Below are 16,099 nucleotides of genomic sequence, written 5' to 3' on the forward strand. Positions count from 1 at the left end.
TGAAAGGAAATAATTTGGTGAGACTGAAACTCATTTATAGTGGATAATGGTTCCCCCAGGCTCCTGTAGGGTTCAGCCTTTTATCTCTGACTGTGGAAGGCTTTGACTATTCTAAAAAGTGTCCCAAGCAGGGGCTTCCCTGGTGGCGCAGTGGTTGAGAATCCGCCTGCCAATGCAGGGGACTCGGGTTCAAGCCCTGGTCTGGGAAGATCCCACATGCCGCGGAGCAACTAGGCCCGTGAGCCACAACTACTGAGCCTGCGCGTCTGGAGCCTGTGCTCCGCAACGAGAGGCCGCGATAGTGAGAGGCCCGCGCACCGCGATGAAGAGTGGCCCCCGCTCACCGCAACTAGAGAAAGCCCTTGCACAGAAACGAAGACCCAACACAGCCATAAATTAATTAATTAATTAATTAATTAATTAATTTAAAAAAAAAAGTGTCCCAAGCATCTGGGGTGCAGGTGGGAATTAGGGTTCACTTGCTAGTCTGGGACCTCTCTCTGATTCTGAGCTCAGACTTCCTAAAAATCAGCTACTGAGATATCAGCCAGGATGGCGGAGTAGAAAGACCCTGAGCTCCCCTCCCCTCAGGAGTACACAAAAATCACAACTATCTGCAGAAAAAGACCGGAACCTACCAGAAAAGATCTTCTACAACTAAAGACAAAAAGAAAATCAGTTCCTAAGTCCACTTGAGTTTTTTCCTAGGAAGCCAGAGAGCTGGGTAAGCCAGAGTCGGAAGGAATAGCAAATCTCCACCAGTTCCATGTGCCAAAAACGACAACTGTCTGGGCTCCCTGGGGAAGCAGTGGCAACTGCTGGAGATTCTGGCCTGGGAACTGGTGGTGTGAAGGATGAGGCACTGGCATTGACGGTTGTTTGCCTGGATTCCTCCACCCCCTCCAGCTGGCCACACAAGTTCAAGTGAGGAACAGGTGGAAAGAAGAGGATGAAGAGCCAGGAGCAGCTGGCCTCTTGCACGGATCCCACAGAAGAGGCTGCTCCAAGATCTGACCACATGGGCCCAATTCGGGGAACCTAGTCCCAGACCATTAGCATGGGACTCACGCCCCATTGCCCATTGCCTTCAAAGGGCCGTCCAAACCCTTTTCAAGTGTCCAGTGCCCTTCCCAGCATAGTAGCTGTCCAGCTTCATCTCCCACATCTTCCCCACACCAGCTCTTCACCAGCTCCTGGACAGCCTTCGTGTCTCCGTGCCCCCTCAGTCAGGGTGGGAGGCCCTTCTTTCCTTTTCTTTTTTTTTTTTTTATAAATTTATTTTATTTACTTATTTTTGGCTGCATGGGGTCTTCATTGCTGTGCGTGGGCTTTCTCTAGTTGCGGCGAGTGGGAGCTACTCTTTGTTGTGGTGCGCGGGCTTCTCATGGCGGTGGCTTCTCTTGTTGCGGAGCACGGGCTCTAGGCGCGCGGGCTTCAGTAGTTGTGGCACGCGGGCTCAGTAGTTGTGGCTCGCGGGCTCTAGAGTGCAGGCTCAGTAATTGTGGTGCACAGGCTTAGTTGCCCCACGGCATGTGGGATCTTCCCAGACCAGGGCTCAAATCCGTGTCCCCTGCATTGGCAGGAGGATTCTTAACCACTGCACCACCAGGGAAGTCCCCCTTCTTTCCTTTTCTATATTGAAAACCCTGACACCAAATTCCATCCTGGTCTCACCTTCTTTGCATAGGTCTTCCAGTCTCTGCCCTGTGTCTCCACAGCATTCATACCTCCACTATGACTCTTCACATGTTTGTTGTAGCTATCTCCTTACATGGCTTGTTCTTCCACTAGGATGCGACCTACTTGAGAATTGTGACCTTGCTTGATTCACCCTTATCTCCAGCCCCAACCCTGTGCTGGCACAGGGCAGATGCTCAACAAATGTCTCTTAAATGGCTCTTGAGCCCCAGTTGCAAGAGAACTAAAAAAACAGAGACCGTGGTCTTCCCGCTGTGTGGTCCTGAATATGGCTACGGGGACCAAGTGACTCACAGCATCAAGACTCAATCAGCACCAACACAGAGCAGAGTTTATTAGAAGATGAACCAAACAAAGATAAAAACTAGAAATTTGACTCAACTGTTTAAAAATAATACTCATTTTAATCACTTTCTTCCATACTCAAAGTAGATTTTCTTTGCCCATTCTGAAAATCCTTCTATTGTGATAGCAGAACTGTGTGCCCAGCTTCCAAGGAGCCTTATGGTGCGTTTCACCCCCTTCCTCCTTATCTCTCTAATCCTAGAGAAGCAGCTGAGAGAAAAAAAATTAACGATCATGCGCTGATGGATTTAGAACTCTGTCACAAAATGAACATCAGAGCAGCTAGCTGAGGGTAATTTTTCTTTAAGAAAAAAACTCTGTAGTATATTAAACATGCAATAGCATTTTCTAGATTCTCTATCCATTTCCTCCACCCATGGAGGAATTCCAAATCTAATTATAGGCATTTATGGGAACTGCTTTCATTTATGCGTAATTACGATGTAGGACAATGACTATTATATATACCATTATATGAGTCAGATTAACTTTGCTATAAGTTTTATTGGATTATCACATTAAACTCTACAAAAGCACACTCAGAGCGCTTAAGCCAGTTTGTCCACTCTGCATGGCTGACCATATGTAGAAGATACTTATCTACCCACATCTTAGAAAAATTGGTCAGAGATTTGGTGAGAGTTGTTTTTGAGACCTCTTTTGCACTCTTCACAACTCCTAGCCATGTGCTGCATGACTGCCTTAGAAGATTTCATAAATATCTGCGAAAACAGTCTACTGACTGAGAGAATGTGGAGCTTAGTAGAAAACACTGGGAGTGTGCAGAACACGCAGGGGCCAGGAAGTCTTTGGAAGACTCCCCAGGACATCTAATCTGGCAGGAAGATCCAATGTATTTTTAAAGGGGTCTTTGGAATAATTATTTAAAGAGAAGTGTGACTTTAATTTTTTGTTACCATTGGACCTTTCAGACACTGCTAAAATAACAACTCTGCCATTAGCACCTTAGGTCTTAAGTGGGAGTGAATTTCCTAATATGAGGAGGGGAAGGGCAGAGCGGGGCAATGGAAAAGGGCTGGGATGAGAGTCGGTCCCAGTTCTGTCACTAGCTGGGGATTTGGGGCACATTCCCTCTGGGCTCCCTTCTCTGTAAGATGCACTTGATTAGCCTTAAGCTGATTGTCTCCAGGGAGCACAGGAGCAGGGAAGGGGATCACGGTTGTGCATGTCATGGGATCGGCACTATGAAGGGCTGGGCGATTAGATGGTGCTGGCGTTACCGTTCATGCATCGCCCACTCCACAGCTGTGTGTGGAGCAGGGGTTTGCTGAGGGATGGAGAGATGGGACAGAGTCCTAAAAGCCACAAGGAAGATTCACTGATCTGAAAGGTACCCCACGTTTGCCAAGTTCTGTGTCACCTGTCCTGCCCCCACCCCGCCCCACCCCAAAACACACACACACACACACACACACACACACACACACACAGCCCTTCTAGGGGGCTAGAAGCCCCCTTTGGGGGCTTCTCTCTCAGAGATATCCCTTCTTGATTTGTGCTGTAAATTATTGTCCACTCTGACATCAAAGAAAACCAAGGAAGAAGAACTTGTAAAATCACTCTGTTTGGATAGACTTGGAAGAGGGCATAGAAGCAACACAGTGTGGCTGATGGACTAACTGGATAGTCCTGAAATGGGAATCGAATCCCCCCACCCCGCCAGTTACATGGAGGATGCATTCCTGAAGAGCACTGTGTTAACTGGAAACTAAGAACCAGAGGAACTAAATCTGTGGAAGCTGAGGAAGGATGGTGGCAACCACAGAGCACAAGCTCAGATCTCCCTTCCCAGGAGAACCTGCCCAAGGCCAGGAGCTGACTGATGGCCTCCAAGGATGTGCAGTGCCGGCCGCTCACTTCCTAGGCAGCTCCCAGCCAGTGACCAATCAGGGCAGGGAGACCAGGTCTGGCTGTTACCACCAACGCCAACACGAGAGGCAACCTTTGCTCTGGATGGAGCTCCCCACTGGATGAGCCCAAATTTCTCAGAGTTGCCCTGCTGCTAAGGATCTTCCTGCCCAACCTCCCTCCACCCACTGCCCCTGCATGGACATCAGACCTGCCTCGTGGTCTGAAGGTCCTCCCTGCCTGCTCTAGTTCCCTCTCCCCTGCACCTTTCAACAGGAATTTTCCCCAGACTGCTCACGCTTCTAATTCTGCTTTGATGTCTGCTTCCCAGAGGACCTGAACTGACAACAGGTATATGCCCAAGACAGGAGAAATTTATTTTATCTTTAAAAGCTTATTTTGACTCAAAATACAGGTTCATAATATTTTACTCACAATTTAAAATCCAAAAATCTCTGAAAACACCAAAACTTGATCTGACCTTCTATGAGGCTATTTGTAGCCTCTAGTTACTCCACTTGACTCATACATTTTATTACAGAATTATTAAGGTGCTTGGTTATGGGGTGCTGCCTCAGACTCTCCTGGGCATGTGATATAATACACAGCATATGCTTTATAGTTCTCTAAAATCTAAAATAATCTGAATTATGAAAAATATCTGACTCCAAGAATTTTGAAAAAGAGGCTATAGACCCGTGCTATACAAAAACTAAAGTCTTCATGAAGTAGCTGATCTCTAAAAGAGGCTTTCATTAACCTTGCCTCCCAGTCTTCACAACCTTGTGTGAAAATTCCAAGTCTTCTCATCTTGAATCTGGGTGCTTTACCAATAGCATGGGGCAGAAACGCTGTTCTGAGTCTAAGCCTTACAAAATCCTAGCAGCTTCCACTTTTGTATTTAAAAAAAAGCTGATCCACCAAGAAATTTGGCGCCCTGATGAACAGACCACATGGAGAAGCTAAGTGAAGGGGAGGAGTTCTGAGATCACTTGAGGAGAAGGAGACATCTGGCCATCGCAGTGTCCCATCTGCATCCATCCTTCTGGCTCTCACCCCGGAGCCTCGAATGTTCCAGCTCCTGTCCGCTGACAGTGGCAGGAGAGACCCTAAGTGGGACCAGCAGGAGAACCATCTAGCTGAGCTCCAGTCAGCTCACAGACTTGTGAGATACAGTAAGTCATTGTTGTTTCGAGTCCCTAAGTTTCGTGGCAATTGTTACAAGGCAGAATATGACATACACTGTACTAAAACCTTTGCTCACATATGAGTGAGAGGTCACAGAATGAGAAGGGACTGAAAAAAGCTAGAATGGCACCAAAGTTATGTTAACAAAAATTATTATTAACCAAAGTTAATGTCAACAATTTCTACTCACTAAATGCCTAGCATCTGCCTGCTACTGTAATTCTATTATCCCAGAGCAGTAGGCTTTATTACCTCCATTTTACAGAGAAGGAAACTGATGTGAAGAGGGGCTCTGCAATGCGTCAACGGTTCTTCAGCTAGTATGCGGTAGAGCTAAGCTTCACACCCAGAAATTTCCTTCAAGACTGACCCTGGTCGCCTCCCAGTTATTTTGGCCCCAGTGGAAATTAATCTCCTTAATGGTGGACACAGGTCATCTCTGCCATCCTGCATCCAATCATCCCGGAACTGCACCCCCAAATTCCCTCTGCATGTGCTTTGGGTGGAGCTCTGCCCCATGATCTTGGCCTCAGCCCATTAGCACATCCCATTCCCCAGAACGCTGCTCAGGCTGGAGCAGGGACAATGAAATTTACTGGGGAAAATACTCTCCCCTCTCCACACTGGACTTGATAGAATGGAACATGTCCCCTATACCTGCTCTTCAGCCTCATCAAGGTCTCCACAGGCTTTTTACTCCCAAACCTATTGCACCCTTGCTATTTCCCTGAGCACAGCCTTAGCCCCTTGCTTACACACTCCCCTGACCTTCACTTTTTGTCCAATTATTTTTCATCCTCGAGATTCAGTTCATGTCTCCTCCTGATCTGGCCTGACCTTGTCCCACGCCATCCCCTCACCCCAGGGCCTGAGTCTGTGCTTCTGTGGTCCCTGTACATACTCATGTTACATCACTGATCTTATCGCAGTATCACCTCTGCTACCTGCCTGTCTTCCCCACTATTCTACAAATTCCTCCAGGCAGGCAGCACGCCCTAACCATCTTTATATCCTAATCACCTGGCATGATCCTCAGTTTGTAGATGGTAACAAAAATTAGATGAATGGGTGAATGACAGCGCGGCTATCACGACCTTCTTAGTGTAATTGTCCTGTGGCATTTAATCGCAGCAAATAACTGATGAAAACCTCAAGTTCTGCTTTCGGCTTTCCAGGTGCTCCAGGTTGTCGGGAGTTGGCATTGGTACAGGTGAGAGTTGAAATATTGGTTACTTGGAGGGACTGGGAGATAATAAATAACACCTTCTTCTTCCAGTCAACTGAGAGCTAAGACTTAAGAACATTGAGAGTCAAATGTTAGTTTTATTACCCTTAAAACCAATTGGAGAACATGCCTTTAATCTGGTGGCCAAGCTGGGCTTTCAAATACTCCCTCCCAAAGAGAGAGTTTGGGTCTGCAGAGCAAACCATTCAATGAGGATTGCTGCGTCCCTTCATGACAGAGAAAGAAGGACCCTTCAGTGTTTGCAGTGTTTTAATAACTTCTATCCACACATTCGGGGAGCATGACCAATAGGTGTTAATTCCTTGCAAACTCACTCAATCACATAACTACCCCTCCTCTCATGTGGAAGAGTGAAAAGGGGCCCAGGGGAGAGACCAGGAGTATTACTTAGAGGAAGCAATACTTCCTCTGGAAACACAGAGACAAGGACAGGTGGAAGGACCTTATGTGGAAGGACATCCAGAACTTTGGAGCCCAGGAAGCTGGTGGGATAGCCCTGGAGAAATATTGGGCTGGCCAAAAAGTTCGTTCGGGTCTGTCAAAAACCCCCAAACGAAATTTTTAGCCAACCCAATACAAATGTGCATGTTTCTTTGATAGTTGGAAGGAACAACCAAAATACCCAGTGAAACTGCAATCATGAAGTGCCAATAGGAGTGCTTGAAAACACTGATTAGGAATTTTAAAACCGTGCATTTTACCCAAACAATAATATTTATGACATGTAGAATAACAAGACTCTTTGCTAACATATCCAATGACATTTCTGAAACATGAACAATTACAGCGTTCTTTAGTTTACTTGGATATGTGGTAATTTCTTGGTTTTAATGGAAAATGCTGAAATGTTATATTACAATGTTCAGGCTAAAATAGATGAGGTTTCTTTTTACGTTGTTTAGAAAACTTGAGGGAAAAGTGCACCCCTGGCTCCCTTCCTATTATGGATTCAAATGCACGTAGTTGACTGATTTTTCATATTTCAGACTCAATTTTGTTCTTAGGTTATAAATGGGAGACAAAGTTGAGCTATATTTAAATGGCTCTGGAGATCTGGATTTAAGTGTTCATGTGGCCAAGTCATCCAATCTCCTTCAAACTCAGTACCCTCACCCCGATCCATAAAATGATGATATTATTATGCCTACGTCCCTGGGTTGAAATAAAAATTAAATGGGACAAAGTGCGCAGAAGTCTGCAGTTCCATGCCAGGTGCTGATAAATGTTTTTAAAAGTAGTCAGCAGGTCATCCCATGATGAGTGTAATGTTACCACACCCTTGGCTGCCAGAGGACACTGGGGAAATTGGATTTTCATGCTGCTGAAATTTGCGCCCTTGTGCAGCTTGTCCCATAAACACAGAACAACTGCTAGGGTTGGATTACAAAAACACCAAGGTTGACTCTTGGAAAGAGTAGGGAAAAAAATAAAACATTTCAAAGGACTTTCTCTAGGCCCCTGCTAAGGGCATGGAGATGGGCATTGTAGGGGGACTCAGGCCATAGGGATGGGGGGAAGGGAAGGGAAGTCTTTTCCTGTAGTGTATATGTATTGATAGTTAACAAGTAGCTTCACGATGTAAGAAGTCATTCATTCCAGCCTGAACACTCAGCATTTTCCATTCAATATTCAAGTATGCCTATTCAAGTGTGGCAAGAGCTACAAGTGTAATTCAGGCTGCCGGATCTGTGCTGCACAGACCAAGGGACAAGAACACCAGCTCAGAAGAAAAGATCTGAAGGAATGCCCTTCTGAAAGTTTTCTGTAACTGTTTGTTTACAATTCAGTCTTTCCCCAGTTGGAATTTTGGACAGCGAACAGAGAGAAAACTAGATAACATGACAGAGGCACATCTCCCTAGCAAGCTGTTGTAATTCTTGTATCAAAGTACAATCAACATGATGCAGGCAAAGTTTTATTTAAAGAAAGGATGCTGATATATACCTATCTTCAAATTGACATTTGTATTTTTTATTTCCTAATATGACTATGCAAAATGGGACTTGCAGAATTAACCTTGTCACGAATATTATTAAAACTATATACAAGATTTTAAGCTCCTTGAGAGCAAGACTTATTTTTTAACCATTACATCCTCCTTAACAACTATCTACAATGACCTGATAGAGTCTCAATGCATATTGAATTAATATAAGCAAATTAAATAGGCTTTTAAATATAATATTTCAGGATTTAAATATTAAATATATTTAACTTGCAAATATAATATTTTCCATATTTTTCTGCATCCAGTGGGAGAAAATGAGATGTAATAACACACATGGCATTAGGAACAGCTTAGTTCCCTTTTGAATAAGTATAATTTTAAAACAGTAAATACTGTCTTCCTATATGGCTGCTTCCTGAGAATGAGTCTGACACAACCAGTGTGGGTGGTTAAGTGATTCAGGTCTCTGGAGCGTTGTTTCGTGGGTTGTAGGAGTGCTCTGAATTTCACAGTACTGCATCCAGCATCTCAACCCTGCTCGTTATTGCCCGTTCCCCTTGCCTTTCCCTGGCTTTCCTAAATATGGCAAGGATTTTACTATTGTGTAGATAAATGGTTTCTGATTAGAAAGGACAATGCAGCTCATAAAAGGTGATCAAAATATTACCTCAAATAAAACAGTTTTAGATGAAAAAAGAAAGCACCAATAACTTTTCCTCTTCACTTGCCCTCAAAAGTGTCAGAAAGAAAGATAGTTACTCTAACAGGAAAAAAGGAAAAATGCTCCATTCCACCAGTAGTACAGGGTTTACTGTCTAATGTCACAAAAGAGAATAATTATACTCTACCACCTTGTTTCTCTTCAAGATAGACTGGGACCAGAGCTACACAGCTCAGCTCAGGAAAACTCTGAAATGAAGGGTATGGGATGCGGGTCACCTGGGATCAGAACCGGGCTGAGATGTTTTACTAAAAGTTATGTATTCTTCTGTTTAATTTCCTCCCAGGATTTATGACGGCAGAGCCACTATAAAGTTTTATCTCCTGGGGCATTCTCTGCAACACTCCAGGCACCAGGGCACAGAGAATTGCCTCTAGGTTTTGTTTGCCGCAGCTTCAACTTGAACTCTCTGCTTTTGCTGTGGTTCACTGCTAGTGCCTCGCCCTTTTGTCACAATGACCCAAAGTCGGAGATTGATAGCCTGAACTTCACTGAGCCAGCACAGTTTCCCAAGGAAATTTCACTAAAGAAAAATGAATACCTTCTTCTAAGCATGTGTCTCGGAAAGCCTCTGAATGATTTCTATAAGACACAGACAATAGGAGAAAATCCAAGAAGCAAGTAGGAGACAAGTAGATGGGATCAACGCAGAACAGCTAAAATGAGATTGAGAACAATACGGTGCTTTGATTGATAAGGTGATTTAAAAATTAAAAGGGGGGAGTCTATCTGTGAGCTGAATGCCAGTTACCAGAGATTGATGGACGGCATGAGTTTTCCTTTCTTTGCGGCATTTTTCAGATAAAGACGTGTTTTCTTTTAAAGCAGATCTTTATAAGACGATCGCTTGACTAGAAGGAGGATGTGTGTGTGTGTGTGCACATGTGTGCATGCGTGCGTGCAGCATTTTAGAGCAGGGCTCTATACCGAGAACGCAAGTCTGCTCCATGGCTCTGCAAACTGTCTGTACTTTCCATAGCTGTGCATAGAAACGTACTTTAAAAACATCCCTCCTGGATGAGCCTTCATTTCCAATTGTGTCTATGCACCGTGTGGTAGCCAGCATGATTAAGGAAAAAGTGATTGTGTGAACCTCCAAATCCATCTGTCAAGTCATTGGCATTGAAGAGCCTCGCTGAAAAATTAGCCTCCTCCTTCCCCCAGCTTGTGTTTTCCCATCCTCAAGACAATACAGGAAGCTCTTAGCTGGGAGAGAAGGGAACAAAGGGGCAAGGAATTCAATAAAAAAGAGATTCTAGGCAAAATGAAATATTGTTTCCCTGTCTGTATTGCTTTCTTTCTCTCCAGTCCGCCAGAGCATTAACCACTTGTCTGCTGTGCTATAAGGCAGGATTATTTCTAGGATTTGCCTGCAGAAAACTAAAGTCTCTGAAGCATCAGGGATGTCCAGAGTAATGAGTAGTCCGCAACACAAGAGGCTAAACTGGACATAAAAATGACAACCAACTGAGAAAAAATACCCTTATTTCCTACTTCTTTGGAATTTTTCTAGTACACTTGCTTATTTAACTGCAGGCTCAAAGACTTATTGGACTTTTATAGTCTCTGCACACATTTGAAGACTTACTAAAATTGCATGCAAACTTTTATTTACTTGCACATGTGTGCATTTTTCTAGGGAGAAGATCCATAGCAATCTTCAGTTTTTTTAAAGGGTCTCTGAATCTCAAGTTAAAATTCACCACAATAAGGTATTTGTTGTCCTGTTTATTTTCTCAATTATAGAGGGTACATTTCCCATCATTGGGGATTAGGAGTCAGGAGAAATATTCTATCTATGAAATACTTAAACCAAGAACAGACCACAAAGAAGCACAAGTACACTAGACAACAGATGCTAAATTAGAAGATGAAAGACGATGAGGTGAAGGACATTAGATTTATAAGGACATTTTTCTCATTTCATTATTGCAATTCAGACTCAGCCAAAACATTTAAAATGCAGTGTGTGGATTTTTATTGTTTTTTAAAACTAATTTTTAAAGGAACTTTCTTTTTAACTTCTTATTTCAGTTGTTGAGAGGAAAAGATGTTGAGTATTTGGATTAATGAACTCATTTAAAATTTCCTCAGTTGATATTAGATTTAAAGAGAGTTAATTAAAATGGGAAAATTGCAGAGTAGCAAACTTGTTTCAGGTTAGGGGCTTTTGATGGAAAGAATTGTTAAGATAGCTTGCCACGAGCAGGCTGGCTTACAATCAATGAAATTTTTAGTCTGTGTACATTCATCTTAACCTGAATATTTTCTAAAAGTTAAAAAAGTGTCAGAGTTCAGAGATGTATTTTAGAATGGAGTACTTTAGCTACAACAAATTGAAAAGCTATTTTAGGCAAGAGAGATACTCCCAATATTGGGAAAAAAAGGGACTAATATCTCTCATCAAGAACTGAACCCTGACACTGATTACTCATTTATCAGAGTATGTAAAGTAACCTTAAAGAGACCAAAACATCCCTTCATGGTCAAAACAATCAACAAACTAAATAGACCGGAACTTCCTCACACTGATAATGGGTATCTATGAAAACCAAAGCTAACCTCATACTTACTGTGAAAGACTAAAAGCTTCAATGTTGAAGGTCAGTAAGTTAACCAGAGAAGTCTATTGACTAGCCATCTGTGGTAGATTGGATCATTGTTCCAATTCTCCATTCCCTTGGATAATAATAACGTAAGATCAAACTATGTATAACTGACATTTTTGGTTAAGTGAAAAATGATCAAATATCAGCGTGATTTAACCTAATGCACCCTTACCTTTTGCCACGTCGCTTTGCAGTGCTCAACCAATGAGGTGGTGTATTCTCCTTCAGCCAGTTAACCCTGGGCTTAGCCACATGACTTGCTTTGGTTGGTGAATGTTTGTGAGCAGAAACTTGAAATGTGCATGTGTGGTTTGGCTTGTACACCAACTGTTCATCATGAGAAGAACAATCCCTGTGTCGTCACTAGTCCAAGGAGGATGAGATGCATGTGGAGTCCACCACAGCCTAGAGCTGAGACCAACAGAGTTGCAGGCTGAAGCAGAGCCTCCCGGCCTAGAGCAACTGAACCCCAAGCCACCTGCAGACTCATGTGAGTGTAAGAATAATGATTTTTGATGAAGGCCTCGAGGTTCTGAAGTTGTTTGTTACACAGCATAACTGTGGCTATAGCTAACTAATATATCGCATAAACAGTGAACAAATGAGAGCAACTCAAACAAAAGAGACAGTGTCTGTGCAGGCAATGTTCGAAGGAAATGGAGTCTTGTTAAACAGACTTCAACTGATGAGTTTCCTGGACCCTGAAAAGAGGAGAGACAGACGGGCAGAGGGCAGCGGGGGCAGCCAGCACCCCAAGCAGCCAACCACAGCTTGGAGACAGGCCTTGGATAGTTGATTGAGTATCACGCTAGAGCGAAAAAAATGACAAATACCGACTTTTTTTTTTTTTAATTAATTAATTTATTTATTTATTTATGGCTGTGTTGGGTCTTCGTTTCTGTGCGAGGGCTTTCTCTAGTTGTGGCAAGCGGGGGCCACTCTTCATCGCGGTGCGCGGGCCTCTCACTATCGCGGCCTCTCTTGTTGAGGAGCACAGGCTCCAGACGCGCAGGCTCAGTAGCTGTGGCTCACGGGCCCAGTTGCTCCGCGGCATGTGGGATCTTCCCAGACCAGGGCTCGAACCCGTGTCCCCTGCATTGGCAGGCAGATTCTCAACCACTGCGCCACCAGGGAAGCCCCAAATACCGACTTTTAACACCTCTCTATTTTGACCAAGGTCTGCATTGCAGCCTGGATTTAATCTGAATTCTCATAAATAGGGGGAAAAAAATCAAGAAAAGAAAGTTTGATTCCAAGCAAGGACATTATATTATTTATGATTGTAACATGCTGAGGAGCTAACACTTGGATTCTATATTGCTTTCATTTACTCTGCATTTTATGCTAATTATTTTTCACTTGCGGAGGTCCTGGAGTTGAGAACGGTTTGAGAAATGAAACCACAATTAACTGAAGTTGTTGGAAAATGTATAATCAAGGGCTCATGCATTTATTTATGTCAACAATTCCAAAGAAAATTGCTATTAAGTCTTACCAACTGTCATCCACTTGTCCTCTTTCATATCCTGGGTTAAGCTATTACAATAATATCCTCCAGTTTGCCTAATCATAACAGGGGCTGCTGTTTATTAAATGCATATTACCATGTACCAGACTTCTAGGCACTTTTCAGATGTGGTATCTAATTCTCACAAAACATTGAAAGACAAGGATTATTATCCCATTTTAGAGGTGAGGTAGTAACAGTGACTTACGAAGTTACTCACTTCACCAACAGTATCACGCAGCTTGTAAGAGGGGGAGCTGGAATTTGAACACTGGTCTACTTCTAATTCTGTTTAATGTTGAGTAAACATCAGTTTAAGCTGGAGGTTTAGTTGTTGAAATAAAAATGTTCTATCCATGGAGATTAAGCTACTGGTACAGAAGAAGAACCTTCTAATAAGCTGGTCTCAGTTATCTTATCTATCCATCTGTTGAAATCTATCAAAAGTTAAGGGAAGTGCCAGTTTGATCTAGATTTTATGTATCTTCCTTTGTCTGAACATTTCGTTAATTTTTACTTCGCTTGTTTCCTGTGTCCTTATAACGTGTTCATCATGGACTTTTGGCTCAGGCCAGAATGGAGTTGTTTTTGAGGAAACATAGTCCAAATCAGAATTCCAATCTTCACCAATATTTCTGAAAAATATAGTATGGGATATGAGCACAAAATCCTTAACAGCTCTTAAAAATCCTATATCTCCTGGCAGTCTCTTACTCTCCACCCCAGAAAATTCCGCTTGCATTTCTCTCTCTCTCTCTGTCTCTCTCTCTCTGTCTCCCTTCTTCCCTCCTGCCCCTCTCCTTCGCAGCTTTATCAGGCCTGGGCCCTGCCACTCCCTAGACAAGCTCTACCCCCTCCACATTCCTACAGTGCCCCCAGGCACTTGCTGACAGCCCCATAGCCTACCCAGCCCCATAGAGAACTTAGTGCCTCTTTTCTTTATAAGAGTCTTTTGGTCAAGAACCTCTTCTGAGGCTTTGATGTATTCTAACCCTCCCTCTTTCCTCTCCTTTCACTCACTTCCTCCTCACAAAGGTCCAAAACCCGAACTGACCCAGAATGCTCTTCAGCAGGCAGGGGGTAGCTAAGTGAGCAATCCCAGAATATTCCATCTCTGGGAAATAGTCTAGGGAAGAAAAAATAAAAAGGCTGAGACCTTCCTAATCCCTCATCACATGGTGTGTTCGTTTCTAATTGCTGCTGTAACAAATACCACACATTTAGTGGTTTAAACCAGCAGTCCCCAACTTTTTGGCACCAGGGACCGGTTTCATGGAAGACAATTTTTCCACGGGGGGTGGGGGGCAGTGGCGGGGGATGGTTCGGGCAGTAATGTGAGCGATGGGGAGCGATGGAGAGCGGCAGATTAAGCTTCGCTCGCTCAGGCCACCGCTCACCTCCTGCTGTGCGGCCCAGCTCCTAACAGGGAACAGGGGTTGGGGACCCCTGGTTTAAACAACACAAATGTATTCTCTTACAGCTCTGTAGGTCAGAAGTCCAACAAGGGTTTTACTGAGTTAAAATCTAGGTGTCAGCAGACTGACACCTCTTTCTGGAGGTTCTAGAGGAGAAACTATTTCCTTGCTTATTGGTGTGATAGGCAGAACTCAGCAACAGGGACTAAGAAATGGGGATTGAGATCCCTGTTTTCTTGCTGGCTGTCAGCTAATAGCCATTCCCTGCTTCCAGGGGCCTCCCACATTACTTGGATCCTGGCCCCTTTCTTCCATCTTCAAAGTCAGGAACTGGTAGTTCGAGCCTTTGTCATGCTCTGAATCCTTCCTTCTTCTTCCAACTCACATCTCTATCTAACCCATCTGGGAAAGATTTTCTGGTTTTTTTTCATGTGATTAGATTGGATCTGCCCAGATAATCCAGGGTATTCTCTCCATCTCCAGGTCCATATCCTTAATCACATCTGTAAATTCCCCTTTGTCCTGTAAGGTAAAATATACACAGGTTCCTGGGATTAGAGCATGGACATCTTTGGGAGGGCCATTATTCTACCTAATACACATGATAAGTGTTATTGTTATTTTATAGATGGAAAAGCTGAGGTCACAGGGCATTGCACTGAACTGGATGTCCCACTATAATATGAGCTAAACCAACAGTCGGGCTAAACTACATCATTCACCTCTCAACCTAGGCTGTACCCTCAGCCCATATATGATCCCTGTAGAAAAATCAAAGGGCCACCTTTGAAAGTCACATGATAACTACACTTTTTGACCTGTCTCCCAAATGTTTTTATTAAGCTGCATATTTTCATAATGTTTTCACCTGTAGCATAAGAAAAGATACAAGTTAGAAAATACATGTTTTTAGAAAAAAACAACTAAAAAATAAGTATATGTGGTCAAAAAAGAGAAAGCCCAGTTAATATTTTTATTAGGCCACCTTTCTGTAAGATTTGGTAATTTTTTGCTGAAAGTTCTCACAATGATTTTCCAAGAAAATCACATCCTTTCTAAACGTCATGAGTTGGCTAGTTGAGATAATTCAAAAGTCCCCAGTCACCATCACAGCAGAACATTACATTTTGCTTTCTTTCCTGTGCTGAAGATGAGACATTTTAAAATATGCAGCCAAATGGAAGGCTTGTCAAGAGGAGGTGGGGTAGGGAATAATCGTGTTTGTTTTATTACTTTTCAGAGTAGCTACTGCTGATGCTTTATGCTCTCTAGGAAAATTAGAATCCCAGATCACATCAGGTAATTGCACCATGCAGAAACGAAGAAGGATATGCACACGGAGGCTGCCAGAAGCAACTATGATGAAATTATCAATGATGAACAAGTCAAAAGGAAAAGCATAAAGCAAACTGGAACACCAGCACTGAGCAAGATCTCATCACACTTCAAAAGCTAGTAAGAAGGAAAGCGTGTGGGAGTGGGAGGTGTTGCTTGAAAATGAGACAAGAAGCTTTACCTGCTGTGGGATGGTCTGGTGGGGTTCTCAAAGACCT

This window comes from Balaenoptera ricei, chromosome 7 (genome assembly GCF_028023285.1).
Source record: "Balaenoptera ricei isolate mBalRic1 chromosome 7, mBalRic1.hap2, whole genome shotgun sequence".
Taxonomy (NCBI): Eukaryota; Metazoa; Chordata; class Mammalia; order Artiodactyla; family Balaenopteridae; genus Balaenoptera; species Balaenoptera ricei.